This window comes from Anser cygnoides, chromosome 13, assembly GCF_040182565.1.
Source record: "Anser cygnoides isolate HZ-2024a breed goose chromosome 13, Taihu_goose_T2T_genome, whole genome shotgun sequence".
In the NCBI taxonomy this organism is placed as follows: domain Eukaryota; kingdom Metazoa; phylum Chordata; class Aves; order Anseriformes; family Anatidae; genus Anser; species Anser cygnoides.
This window is the reverse complement of record NC_089885.1, coordinates 10,287,473-10,299,447: the sequence shown is the minus strand read 5'-3', so window position 1 is coordinate 10,299,447 and position 11,975 is coordinate 10,287,473. Positions and strand designations below refer to the sequence as shown.

Below are 11,975 nucleotides of genomic sequence, written 5' to 3'. Positions count from 1 at the left end.
AGATTAATTTTGCCATTTAGAAATCAAGAATTTTTCCTCATATTTCAACTTTCCATGACTGCTTCCAAAAGAAAGCATTAGACTTTACACTTACATTTCTTTAGCAATAAAGACTCCAAAGTCATTCTTTGTCCTGACTGAGGTATTCAGTTAGGAGCACTTGCATCTTTTTTCTTGGTATTTTTTGATTTGAGACCAATTATATCTTGGGCCAATCCCTTACATAATCCGGAAGATATATGCAAGGGATATAAATAGTCTGGAGATAATAAATGTTCAGCATGTCTCATTGAGTACATCTAACCTGTTACAACCTCATGTGACTAATGTAAAACAACACCTAATTGCCAGGTTACAAAGATGAGAAATTTAAATCAGAGTTTCATTTTGCTTTGTTTGACAAATGTTTTCTTTTGTGGCTAGTAAATAAATGACAGACATAAGACTATGTCACATTCAACTTACGTGCATCATTTTAAAGGAAATATGTTACATTCTGATACAACTTGAAGTGACTATTGAACCTTTAGGATCACAGGAAAGCAGTGTGTCATTGTTCTAGCTATAAAATGGATTAAAAAAAAAAAAAACACCAAAAAAACCAAGAACTCACCTCTAAGCCACCATAAACCTCATAAAATAAATGTAATTGATTTTCTCATAATAAAACATTTCCTTCCAAGGAACGTAGAAGTCTATATCCTCTCTCTAACGTCTGGGTAATAGATGCATACTACTACCATCTCACTGATTCTCCTGAGAGTTTGATTGATCAATGTGTTTCATGACAGAATGATTTGTCTTCTATATCTGAAAGATTTCAGTACAGCCTGAAGTCATACTGGGGAAGCCTCTTTCAAAAACCTCTACAGCTGTTTCTTAAGCTGGGTAATATGTTACCTCTCAAATTCTTCTACAGAAATCAATAGTATGTTTGTGGGGTAAAATACTATTTACCATAAGTAGAACTTCATGAAATGATTCAACATTATTCAAAGAGCTATTAGGTTGAGTATATATCAGAATTTATTCAAGTGTCATTCTAGTGCTTTGCTCCCGCATGTCTATTCCTACGTTTTTTTTGTTGTAAGGTATTACTAAGATAAAACTGTTTCAAACATTCTCACCAAGAGAATTTTTTTCCCATTTATTTCATGAACTGTTCTTTTGGTGGGAATGGTGCAGCCATATAAAAATAATAATAGACTGACCAGCTAGGCTACCAAACAGATTTTACAAAAAAAGTCTTCTTCCTGCTTCAGGCTTTCATTATACCATTCTAATATGAGATATACTAACAGGAAACCATGCCAAAATGGATCAAAAATCATAAATAATGACAGTGAAATGCCTGCCTTGAGAACCCAGTGTCCATAAAAGAGAGTTTTCCTCTACTCTCAGAAGAAATGAGCCAAAAGCTGTCACAGGCACAAATAATGTCAGATAAATAAGTAAATGCTGCCACTTAGGAGTATTGATGAGTTCAAAAGAGGGGCTTTGATAATTTCCCCTTAGATGGAAAATTCCTTTTACCAAAGATCAGCAGAATCTACTTCCCTGAAACACTGCTATGAAACAGGAGTCTAAAACACACAGTGGGTATGGCACTTTGTACAAAGAAATAAGTACAGATGCGGAAACAAGAGGTATTAAATCACCCGTCTCCAAAACTGCAGAACCTGAGTTCATATTCTGTGTAGCACTGCATTGCAGTTGGAAATACAATTAGTAGGATAAGGATTTTTTTTTTATTACAAGGTGACCACTTCAGATCAAGTCCAACTTGGTAGACTATGACCCCAAACTACTCTGATCTAAGTGTTTGATATGAAATAATTTAGCAATTTCAATCTAAGACCTAATAGGTATTCATATATAAAACTTCTGTTCTAACTGGCACCAACTAAATTCCTGCTATAGTAATGCAGCAGCACAGATTAAAGCATGTTAAAAATTGTTCCTGATGATGATCTCACTGAAGAAGTATATGGCATTTCAGCCACAGGTTTTCATATAGCCTGAAAGGCTGAAGTAACACAGATCATCAGACATTGTTCAAAAGGAAGAACTCTCACAAATTCGGGAGAGAAAATGAAAAAAAAAATCTCTGAGATATTTTTAAAAATCAAACTTCTGTGAATCTTTACAAAAAAACTCTACACCATAAGAAATGATGAGCCTCAGGCTTTTCTGCAATGATTTTGCTTACAGTGTCTTTTATATTCATAGCATTCTGCTTTCACATCAGTGGTACAGGAGCAAGCAGAGTACCATGTTTTATTGTGTCTTATTGTGCCAGCATCACAAAATATATGAAAGCTGAATGAAAGGCATTATTGAACATATTTTTGTGTTACATATCCATGCATTTGACAAAATATTACAGTCTGCAAGACTTAAATAGCTACTTCTAGCAAATGGAGTTTTAATTAAAAGAAAGCGAGAGACTGAAAATGATGCCCATAGGTAACTGTTGCAATGGAGCACTTATTAATATCTTAACTCAAATCTCGATAAGGACCATGTTTCTTCACCTTGAGGATCCCTTTGCCTCCTGAGAGTATCATCTGTGAGGTTGCCTGCAAGGCAGAAGGTCAGCATAATTTCCTTGATATGTTGTTCTTGTTTCCCCCAAAAAAGCATACTGAAGGATTTAGCACTGCAGGAATTACCTGACTTTTTACACTGTGGGGCAGTCAAGCACATCTAAGCCCTTTAGGAAACATTCTAATTGGGTTTCCTACCTGCAAGGCTCTAACTCCAGAACATAACTTGCTATCAAAGTCATGGAGCATGGACTGCTAGCTACAGAGAATCAAGCTTATCAAGCCTTATGAGGCTCTGAATAACTGTTTTGAAACCAAATCAAAAGATTGGGATTCACTTTAAAGACAACCAACCAATAAAAAAAAAAAAAAGGAGGAAAGTTGCATTCAGGTATAACCTGTAATAGGTAATAAGAACATCCTGGTTATTATCCAAGGAGTTCAACTTTTCTTCAGTCATATGTTGTACTTATGCAATGGCACAAGTATAGCATTGATTACAACCCTCATGAATATTCATTAATAGCCTCTGATTAATCTCTACCCTTCCCCAGTCAATTGGGCTTCAGAGATCTGGGTTGGGAAGGTGCTCTATGGAACTGTATTGTAGATGTATGCAACATTTATTAGAGAGAAGTATATCACTAATTGGTCCTCTGAATCTTTTTGGTGGAAAAAAAGATTATAAGGATTATAAACATTTTTCAAATTAAGCCACTTTTTATTTTTCTCACATGATGTAAGTAAAAGAAAAAAAAAGTTTGAAAGCAGTAGAAAAATGAGTTACTTAGAAGAAACATTCTGAATAGAGTAGAAAAGGCCTAAAAGATAAAGTGTAGGATAAAGAAATCATTAAGTAATCACAGATGGAGTTGATCACTCTCTTGTACAGATAGTTGTATAGGCAATGGTCATACTGTAGGAAAAGATTCACAGAGGTGAGTACTTTAGATAGAGTGGCCATCTTTCTTATGAGTGTAGATACACATGCAGTAAAAACATATTTGTTCACTACATGTTAGTGGTAGACTGCATTTACTAGTTTCTGCTGGTGTTTCTCCCTTCCTCTCTTTGACCGTGTTTCATACTCATTGGGGATTTGATTTTTATTTTGCCAATTCACTGCTCCGTTCTTCACTCTTTAGGGGCAACAGTCAGTGAAAACAATTTAGAAGTGAGTCTGAAAACATTATTCTTCTTTCCTTTTCCAAATTAAAATACTCAAATTCGTGCTAATCATGTGGGTTGTCAAGTCTGTCTATCCCATTTGTGACACTGGAAAGATGCCCGGATATCCTGCCGAGCCAGGGACATGCAAGCTCAGAGCCAGAGCAGCCACAGGGAAAGACAGGAGGGAGATTAGCAGATCCTGCAATTCATAGAAGACCTGAAGTACTGGGTAAATGGAGGAGGAGTTTAACTGTAGGAAACATGGTAATACTGAAATACAAGTCAGAAATATATATACATACATATATATATATATATGTACGCTTATTGGGCTACAACTTTCAAGAGACCTGATAAACACTCAGAGTTATTACATGCAACTTGGGAAGAAGGTAGATGTAACATGTTGTGGGACTAGCAGGATAGGAAACATTTTGATTTGAGTGTAATATAAGCAGCTGGCTTTTTCTTGGTTGACAAAAAAGCAAACTGATTATGTATATATCTGAAAGACGGAAAACAGTGTAGCTGTAAGATATCCAAGTTAATGTTATATGAGCTAGTCTAGGTAATGAGAGCTGCATAGCCATGACGAAAGATCAGGAAGGTTAATTTACCTTGATCTCAGCAAGGTCTCCTACCATCCAACACAGCTCTTTTAAACCTCAGGTGTGGCTACGGTACACTTTAGTCTGCAATGTAGACAGTTTTCTGATGTTACTTTGATAAAGGATAGACAATAAGGATAACTACTAAACTTACAAGATATAGTTAATTGTGCAGTAGCTTATTCCCCGTCTTGCATAAATTGCAGTTTAGATTTAGACAAAGCTGTGTCTTACACTTTTATCCATGTCTTGAATTTAAAAAAAAAAAAACATGTCTATCTTAGGAAACTTGTTCTTACCAACTATTGCCAGATACCACAACAACTCCCTGTTGCTCATCACATTTTTTTCCACCCCATCTTAAACGACACTCTAGTGTACTCAACAGAAAGCACCAAGATTTGCTCTCTCAGACCAGGAACATGTTACTAGAATTTTCTTAAAAATAAAATAAAAAAAAAATTACTTTTCAGCTGATGGTACCTATTCTGAAAATCAGAGCTATTGTAAGAATGAGAGCTCAAATACATGAAAGAGCCTGAGTACTGATCTTCAATAACACTCGTCGCAAATCCTGCTGAATTTACAATGATCTGTGCACCTGAAGTTTTCTTCTATTTAGCTTCCCAGTGGGGTTTGATCCACCAGGCAGACTCCAAATCAATCTGACGGGCACTTATGAGCATGAACTTCACTTGATGCAAAGTAACCATTCAAAAAAAACACTGGAAAAAGCTGGTATATATGTACATACATATATACATGTATGTGTGCATATTTGTACACATACATACACGTGCACATATCAGCAGAATGACTACTGATTTCTCCAGAAAGTGGGATGAAATGTTTCATTATCTTTATATAACCAACCCACCAAACAAACAAACTAAAACCCTACCAAGTACTTTTTGATGTAGAATTCATGCCTCATCTCCTAGTCAGCTCTAGAATATCCCCTCCACTTTTGCTAGCCAATAAGTCTTAGTATTTCTTGGCATACAGAAGAGCTTCAAGACTGAGTAGGGCATAAAACCCAAGTCCTATCTCTTTGTGGGCATCTGTGCTAATCCCAAAGACATTTTACAAAGGCAGCCACCACATTCTGGTTCTAGCTGTGATATTAAAAAGGCAGTGAGCTTAGCTACGCCTTTAAAAGAGCTGATGTTCAAATTCAGAAAAAGGTCTTCGATGCTAAACGTACCTTCAGACACATGCATTGAAGGGGATGCTTAAGTGACTCACTCAGAGCTGTGGATCTCATTCCAGAAACCACACATATAAAAGGCATTGCAATACCCTGAGCAGTAGTGCTTGATTCCCATAGCAGACCCAACTGTCTTTTTGGAGGGAAGAAAGGAGGCAAGGAGGGAGGGAAGATTATTGCTTTCAGGTCTTTTCGAGCAACAACACTTTGGGACTTAGAGTATCACTAAGCAGAGAATGCAATAATAGAAATTCCAACAACATAAATATTCACTCAGACTAATTAGTTAGGCATCACAATTGCACGGTGTTGCTATCAAATACTTTCTGTCATCACATTTCAAAAGGACTTTTATCTTGTTTCTGTACCGGAATAAGAAAATGCAGCAGTGTAAATATTTTAAACTGCTTATAATTAAAACTTCATGTGTTTGGCATGAAACTACTCTAGCAAAGAAGGCCAACTGTGTATTGATTATACTGCCAGTGTGTCCCCTTTCATGTTAACAGCTGGGCTGTAAACGTTGTGTGGCACTGCTTTGCCACAAAAAAATATAATAAAAAAATCTTAACATGCTTGTATTACAAATGAAATCTTGTCATTCATTTTGCATCAGTAATATCAAAGAAAAATACTCAAATGTTCATCAAGGGCCCCCCTCTGCACACACTCCTCCTCCTCCCCCCTTACCTCCCCCCCCCCAACACACATTTGGCAATAGCCAATTTCTGTGAAGGAAGCAGTAAAATGCCCTACCTGACTGATGTTATCAGAGTGATACTCTGTATGAGAAAAGGACTAAAGGGCTGAAATTACAGATGGTATTAAATGTTATTTTAATGAAGATGCACTGTAATATGAAAGAATCAGCCTGATGGAGCTCTCATTTAATTTGAGCAGCACAGGACAAATTCTGCTCTCAGTTACACCAATACAGTACTAATTAAATTAATAGAAGAAAGTAGAATTTGACTATCCCTTCTGGAAGAAAGAATAGCAATTGGAGATGGAAAAGGAAAGAAGTAATAACCATGCAGCATACATTTTTGTTGTTGTTGTTGAGTAATAGATTTAAAAATCTAAATCTCAAGTTGCCTTGGGAGACTGTGCCACTTAAATGACAATTTCTGCAGTATCTTTTCTGAGTGTTGGAGTTGCTGGTTTAACAGTTCTGGAATAAGAAGGACTGCATACCCTTCACCTAAGTGACCATCAAATACACATACCTACAACCCAATCCTCTGCTCAGCAGCATCAATTGCAAATGTGCTATTTACCCAAAATGGGGACTGGAATATTTGCATTAACCTCAGCAAAGGCATCTTTCCACACCCTTTTTTTTTCAACAGTGCCTGGGTCAAATTTCTATCACAGTCACATAAGCAAGTCTCACTAGCTCCATTTTCTTAATTGTAATAATAGGGATCCCTTAGTTACTGATCTCATTTGGATTACAAAAATCCTCATTCTAAGGCCACTTTCCATCTCCACCCTGACATCCTTTTCTTCTGTTCTAGTCTTTAAAACCATTCTCAATATTTATAACTAGCTGCTAATACAGTTGCATCCATCCATTCTTGCTTAAAGGCAGCCAGTGAACTAGTATTTTTTTCCTGTCCCCGTTTACCGTTAATTACAAAATTCCATTTCTATAGGCTAAATCATTCATAATAGCACTGAACCAAGGTCCATTCAATTTGCAGAGCTGCACGCAGCCATTTTATTATTTTTACTAGTGCAATTATTTTCTTTCATCTACACAGTGAACCAAGGTTAAAGTCAATGATATACAATTTGCTTCTACTCCAGTTTAATAAGGTCAAATGCATAATGATTCTGTGGTATATTATCATAAATTCATTTTCCACAATAAAGTTAAACTGATTGGGATAATGCAGCATACAAGTTTTGCACACTGATTCATATCTAAAATCAGTCTTTGTGGTCAAGTTTAGTCTGTATTGTTTGTTGTGTTCATATCTACCACATACTCTCAGAGAGTCAATATAGGGGTCAGTTAGTTATTACAAAGTATTTTAAGAGCATGATCAGAACTCAACTCGAAAATAAGGTGTTATCATACAAAATCAACAAAATTAAGCAAATCACAGTACAATTACAATCTCATTTCAATGTAATTGCACATGGTAATACCTTTGTAACTAAAAGAATCATGATGTTTCTTTGTGGAATCTAGCTTTCTAAAGAATGTATAGCTTTTCTTTAACATTTATTAGGGAGTATAACATGGAAATCACTTCCAGCAACATAGAACATAAAACATAGCAATCACTTCTTTCTGGGAAACTGAAACTTAGCAGTTTCAGCAATTAAAACAAAATCAGTGCCAGCACTCTACAGCTAGAAAAGCAGTACTTAACAATATCTTCTTTTAGTCTGAACACAATATCCTAGACATGGAAATATATTGTGTTATTAACTTGCGTGCACACAATAGCGTACGCTGTCACAGGAGTTGTCATGGTGAGTGCAATGAATGCATATGAACAAATATTAGACACCTAAGGCCATTCACTGCTATTATCCATGATGAAGTACCCATTGATGCTGAACTAATCAAATCATTACATTGGCTGAATATTCTTAACCCTTTAATTTTGCAAACAGAAGACGGCCTTGTGTTTTCATACTGAGTACTCTTTGATTGTGCTAATTTGTTTCTTGGACTGTTCTCTTGTCCATGACAGATCTTCATCAATATCAGTGTTGGATCCACAATTAACCATAATATTTATACAATGTTAATAGAAAAAAAAATATAGACTAAATCTGCTTTTTTGATCAGGAAACAAGCTGCCAATAATACCGATAATATTGCCTTCATATCTGTTTCCTACCACCTCCAAACAAACCTCCTGGATTTTTAGAAAGATGCGTACTTGAGCTGAATAAATACAAATTTCATGGATAAATAAATGAGATTTAATATATTATTTTAAAATGTAGTAGTTACTGTACATTACCTTACACTGTAATGAACCATGTTTATTACAATTTTCAGCATTTTATTATTAGTTTTTAAGACATTAAAATACTAAACACCGTGGGCTTCTTGTGAAAAGTTAAATTGCTTCATTAGGAAAATAAAGCAAGCTGATTTTCTTCTTTGGTAAGAAGCAAGATTCTGAACTGACAATCAGGCAAAACAAACCAGAATGAATGAACATAATATATATTTCCCATCTTACTATATCATAGCGATATTTTCCCAAGAAATGTTCACCGAACTTTAATACAACATTCTTTTCTTTTGAGTCTTGAGGGCTTACAAAGCTTGCTTATTTATTTATTTTTTCTTTTGAAATTCTTCTAAAATATAAAATCATGTGAAAGAATACTCCCCACCCCAGTTCCAAGGCAACCTCCAGGCTTTCAGTATATCTAGTGCAACTTCACAGAAAAAAAAAAAAAAAAAAAGACTAAAATATATTCTGCTTGAGTAGCCATGCAAGGGAAACAGAACAATGTTGCAGACCATTTTTAGGAGTATATTGTAATTTCTCAGAAGTCTATGTTCTTTCAGAGCAGATTTGCAGCATTCTCTGTAGTTAATTTCTGCAAGAAATTCTTATATACCTATAAGAAACAAAGAATTGGAGTTGCTGATATAGCTAAAGAATGCTCTATATATTTAGATTCAGCCTAACTTGCTCTTTTAGGCGTCCTTAGCCAGAATGTTCAAGTGACTAAGAAGGTAATGAACGTTTTTGCACTTGCTCTAAATAATAAAGCTGAGGAACTGGAAAGACTTAAAACAGTGGAAAATCCTTATGATATGTGCAAAATAAGTACAAACCAAAGTGACTAACCTTTGTTTCTTTTTCCTATTGCAAGTAAAATACCTGGACTTGGAAGAGCCTCTTCTTTTTAAATTATGCTATAATCCACCAAACTCCTCTCACATTGATTTATCAGCATATGGCATCACTGCACTACTTGTCTTTACAGTCCATAGTTTAGACAAGAAATGTGTGTTTCCAGGCTGAGGAAAGAGGCAGCAGTCATCACAAGAGTCTGAATCAGCAGAAGATATCCAAGGTTATCTGGGCTACAGAAGCCCAGAAGGAGTCTTAAACCAATCCTGCCGTAGATAATCTTTCCTTTGGTAGGTCTTGGAACTTTTAACACACAGCAATGACAAGTATGTTCAGGTAGGATTCCAAATACAGAGACAGTATAGCATAATGGTCTTTAAAAAAATCTAATCATATCATTTTGTCTAAATTCAAAGTTCTGATGACAAGGTTCCATAATGACAAACAAGTAGTTCTGACGGGACCAACCCCAACTTCAGCTAGTGGCTAGCTTTCTGCCTCATATTAAACAGCCTCTTATGTTCTGCTTACTGATACATAACTAGCTCTAATTCTGAAGATCTCTAGCTGCATGATAAATTACAACACTCCTCAAATGGAAATGCATAAGCAGACAGCACCATAATAGATAAAAATATGACAGGGACACAGTGTAATTTTCTCAAGACATCACACCATCTTAAATCAGATCTTCTATTCTCCTTTCCCAGAAGGCTCTTAAACAATTTGGTAATTATTTTCTTCCCAGAAGCATATGGTAATACTGGCTGCTAATATAGCTATGGTCATATTTGTTGGGAATTAACATACTAATTACAAGAATTTTCTTAGAGAAACAATACATGTTTTTAATTGTTACGGTTGTGTTTCTTCTGCTTTTATTGAAACCGTAAACAAACAGTAAATAAATGGCACAGAAAATGTGGCATTGAATGCAAAGCGTATTAAAGGTAACCTCAGAAAATTAGAGCCAATCAAGTACAGAAGTGAATAAAGAGGTGTTCTCAACACACTTCATGTTGCAAGGCTTCATGCTGATGCCAGAAGATACAGGACCGAGAGCAGATCAAGTTGCTGAATTTTATAATGAGGTGAAAAAAGGGAGAGAGACACTGAAAACTTGCTGCAAAGCATTTTTAACCAGGTAGCATGCAGCAAGATAGGCACAGAAGACTGGGTGGCAAACAGTCTGCTGGAAGGTAGCTGTGGTCTTTGCAGGGAGACTGCCTGCAGGAGCAAATCACACTGGGGTGCATTTGCAGCCGCAGATGTACAGTAGAGCAGAGCAAACTGCAGATCACAAAGTTCGGGAGCCCTGTTGAGCTTTTCATCTAAACATGCTAACATTCCACTGCAAAAGTATGCCTTTCTACAAGTAGGTCTTCTTTGCCAGGGATACACTGTGGCCAGCAAAAGAGCTCTTTCAACAGAGCTCCTGCAAAGCTGCCTCAGTGTAACTGAGCACTGTTGTGTTTTCCTTCCCTTTCCTCCCTGTCTTTGATTATTGCCCTGTAGGGGCCATTTAGATTTTTCCTGGTACTGATGACATTTGAGAAAGCACTGCAGTTAGTAGACGTGTAGAATTTCAGAGGAACATTTTCATATGATAAATTACTGTAGTATGACGCGGAGAAGAGGTCCCCCCTGAGCTGAAGATGCCATGCACAGCATTGCAGTTCACTGGCAGTGTGTATGCTGGAGGAACGCTTATGCAGGAGTGCCTTCTAAGTGAGGACAGGAGGCTACCAGTCAGTCTATTTCAGCATACTGAAAGCATATAGATATAAGATCTCTGCACATCACTCCTTCACAGGAAAAAGAGCACTTTTGTTCAATGTGAAATTCTAAGATTTTTCTTGGATTATACTATAAAGAAAACTACCTTTAAGGAAAATTATGTCTATTCCCTCTGAGTAAACATGACTCAGGGCAAACTCTAGCCTTGCACAAAAGTCACTGACGTCACTGACATTAAAGCTATGAGTAAAGCATGTAGGATTGAGACTACTGTCAATTGGAGTTAAGTGTCATCCACTAAAGGGATTTATATTTTTGTACCAATTTTTAATGCAAGATGATGAATATTCTAATTAAAAAATATTTTTTACATTTGATTTTATGTACACTGTCATAAAACTTGGCAGACACAAATGGAAGAAAGCACTGCCAATAATATATTTTACAAAAGATCACTGTTCTGTTTGCTGTTGCAATAGGGGATTGACTTTTTTTTTTTTTTTAGAAAAAACAGTTCCTCACCTCTCACATTTAATTTTTTACCTTTTCTAGCGTAGGATATATGAATACTGAATTTCATATGAACTGAATGTCCTAATCTTATTTTCCCATATGTTCCTGACTTCCAATTATCTTTGTGTATGTTGTGGCATAATTAATTGATGCCTATGGATTTTAGCTGATTGAATTTCCTCATAGATAACTTACTTATACTTTATACTAATACTTTATACTAATATACTAATACTTATACTTTATACTAATTACTTACTGCTAGCATATGATACACCTATAGTACAAGATAAAAAAAAAAGAAAAATAATGGAGTGCAATACAGGCACAGTGGTTATGGATTGGTTATTAGAAACAG

At 35.9% G+C, this 11,975-nt stretch overlaps 1 protein-coding gene across 10 annotated transcripts in view; it reads right to left on the bottom strand.

Annotated features, from left to right (window-relative positions):
* Positions 1–11,975, bottom strand: part of SLITRK4 (SLIT and NTRK like family member 4) — a 235,633-nt gene that overhangs the window by 64,673 nt on the left and 158,985 nt on the right. Inside the window, exon 2 of one of the 10 annotated variants that reach the window (XM_013183818.3) lies at positions 4,334–4,408. The exons of the other annotated variants lie outside the window; for them this stretch is intronic. The gene's annotated coding sequence lies outside the window, so the exon portion shown is untranslated. The remainder of the gene's footprint in view (positions 1–4,333; positions 4,409–11,975) is intronic. 10 annotated transcript variants of the gene reach the window in all.